We start from the raw sequence: 3403 nt of genomic DNA, 5'->3' as shown, positions 1-3403 counted from the left end.
ACATTGTCGATCCCCTCCATCCTGCATCTTTGTACCTCCATTCTACATAAGGAATAAGTTAAGACATTCAATCCAATGATACATGAATGTATACTGTGAATTATACGTATACGACACTTACAGAGTCCAACAACTCAATATAGACACATCGATGGTATCTTGCTGGTACAGTCGATACATTTTCTCAAATAATATATAAATAGAGCCGCCCCGTGGAGAAGATCTTGATCCTTGTATTTGGCCTCGAATATTTCTCTACCATCTCGCGACTCCTTCATGTATCACGCATGGAATCTCCGAAGTTGAAAGGTCAATTTGTCCCACACGTTTGGCGCAACCAAGAGTTTGTCCAATTTAAATTGCCATCTCTCGGCTACTTTTTGTGCCAGAGACTCATCTAGAAATTGCTCTTTTATCATTTTAGCATCTTCAAGAAATCTTTCTAAATTCTATTCTTGTCATATATATTCGATAGAAGACTCTTTCAAGTATTTCTTGCTTTTGATGCACGCGTAGTCTGATTTACTCTTACGCTCAACAGGTTTGGCCATCTTCAAGAGAAATTTATGTGTTTCTGCACAAATTAGTTATTTCTTCTCAAGCTCTGACTTTTGAAAGATTTTTTTTGATACTGGCATCCACTATCGCTCTGGTTTCCTCTGGTGTTTATTCATAAGGCAACTTCTCAGGTGCTGCCACCTTCTTAGGTGCCCTTTGCTTCTGGGATGAAGCCAACTTATGAGATGAACTCAAATTCTTAGACTGTGCAGCTGTTGCCAACTTCGGAGGGGGAGGAGTTGCCTCTCTTGGCGGCACTGGTGCTGACTATTGAGTGCTGCTGTCTGTTTACTTGCTGAAGTGCTTCTTTGATTTTGGCGTCTGTCATCTGACACTCCTGTACAAGTTCTTGTCGTATTACAGCCAACAGTTCTTCCAGTTCTTCTCTCCTTCTCTTTCGACTCCTGTAACTTTCGACGACTTCTGGGAATCCCTCTATCCAAGGCACCACACCCTTGTCTCTAGTGCGTCCTGGATGCTCCTTGGTTCCCAGAGCCAAGGTTAGCTGGTCTTTCTCCCTTTCTGGCCTAAAAGAGCCTTGTAAAGACTGAGCGTGGGCATCTGCAATTCTTTGCATCATTTCCTGTTCTCTGTCGCCTTTGAAGTTTAGGCTACCATCTGCCAGCAAAGTCACCCCTCTCGCGTACAGATAGTGCTTTGCTCGTTCAATCCAGTCAACCGTCTGAGGTGTGGCACCACTGCAGGTTACTTGTTCTTCCATCTCTACCCACTCGTCGTATTTCCTCACGTACCCACGCAAGTCAGTTCTGTGGGGGTATACGTTCTTGTGGGAGTTGACCTTGTTTACCTCACTTAGTCGTTGAGCTTCCTCTGACCGCCTGGACTCTACGAAATCATTCCAAAATGGTTCCACCATCGGATAATCATCCCATTTCAGTGTCTAGCCCACCAAGTAATAATTTCTCCACAGCTTACCCTTGAAATTCTTGAACATAATAGCCATTGTTGCATCCTTCAGGGTATTCAAACTTTTCCACCAACTTGCCCCACATAAGATCCTTCATGTTATCAAGAACCACCCACATGTTATCTCGTCTACCTCTCCAACTTCTATATGTGATTGCAACATGGTCCCTCACTAGACACCCGATTGCTGTTTTGAACGGCCCTAGAACAACTTTAGGTCTCGTGGGCTCTCCAACTGAATTGACCTCCGTGATAATGAAATGTCCCTCGGGCATCCTGCTGGAACCTCGTCCACTCCTCTCTTCTCCTGTCATCTCGTCACCCTCCAGAGCATCATCTTCGGCCCTGCCCTGTGCAGCCTCAGCGGCTGTCTCCAACTCAAACTGATCCATGTTTAGGTACACACTCAGGCTACCACCTCCCGTCTGGCCCAGCTCCATGTTTGCAGGCTCATCATGTATCATAGCTAGAGCTGGATATGAGGAGGAGCCTTGTATCGGAGGGGGGACAGGACGGGGCCATGTACGGCGGTTGGATTTTGTACGTACCATTCCTACATAAAAAAATTTGACACAAGAAGCACTTGATTTAGAGTTAAAATTAATGAGATATGTAATCAAATTATGATCACATTTAGGAAAAGACCAAGTAAAACGTGCAGATGGTTAGTAAGTCGTTGTCTTGTTCATGGACACGTGCTAGCTAGCTAGGTAGATATAAAGAAAAGGACACGACTTCTTGATGGGCCTCATGGTGCCACGAAGTCTAGCTACTCATTACCTCATGTCGATGTTGACTTTTTCATTAAAGGAGCAAGAATATCACTAGCATCCTGAGTGTCAAGAAATATACCCCATTGGTTAAAGAAAACTGCGATTTCTAGTATATTCATTTTGAGTGTTTGCTAGCATAGTATATGACCAAAGCTATTTTGTTTTTACAAATTTGTTTCTCCGGTTGCTTCAATTAAGGAGCTGAGCGAATCTTTATGGTGCAAATATTGATGTGTTACACTGTTATTCATTGAAGGGCCTGGGGATAGTGAGTAGGATTGATGAAGCATTCGAAATACTGGAATCAATCGAGAATGATACTTCTATCAGGAGCCCCAGTCCCTCTCCCCATCTTATTTGCGGTTTTCTAAATGCCCTTATTGAAGCAGGTTGGTACAAGATTGATCTTTTAATCTTCCAGTAATAGTACAAAAGTTTGAGAAGAGTACTAGAGTTATACATTCCTGGCATGAAAATAATTCGCCTCTGTCCTGAACAATTTTATTGTTTATCAAATAGAAAATTCACAAAACCCAAATCAAGCATCAGAACAACAGTCCTAGTTTTCATTGTTTCAAACTCCAAAGTATAGCCGAGATTAAGTTTGAATGGTGCTAGTCAGTTACACTCATCTGTACTTTCTTGTAACAAATTACTTTCCTTTAAAAACCGAGCCAAGCGTAGTTGGTGGGAGGTGTGTATACTACTTAGAACCGGCACTGATAAATATTTTTTTTCTTAAAATATTCTTCTATTGTTAAATTCGGCTGAAAACTTAAAAAATTCATAGAAAAATTATTAGAGTTGAGAAAAATATGAAACCAAATTTGTTGAGTTTGTATTATTGTCGGCTACATGATAAAAATACTTTCATACATGAAATTTGCATTGAATTAATTTGTTGATTCTGTAATGAAATTATGAAATATCCGTATAAAAAAACATGTGAAACTAATTATGTTAAACTTAATTTTTCATACTCTTTACATGAAAATTAACGTTAACCACTGATTCTTGGTTAACTTTGTGATTTTTAGCTCTTCATTTGATTTTCATCTTTTAATCCAATTTGAATTCTAACCAATTCACATTTATAATATTAATGTCAAAGTGGATTTTGTATATTTTAAATTTATAATATTAAT

This window comes from Phragmites australis, chromosome 8, assembly GCF_958298935.1.
Source record: "Phragmites australis chromosome 8, lpPhrAust1.1, whole genome shotgun sequence".
Classification (NCBI taxonomy): Eukaryota; Viridiplantae; Streptophyta; class Magnoliopsida; order Poales; family Poaceae; genus Phragmites; species Phragmites australis.
This window is presented reverse-complemented; position numbering follows the sequence as displayed.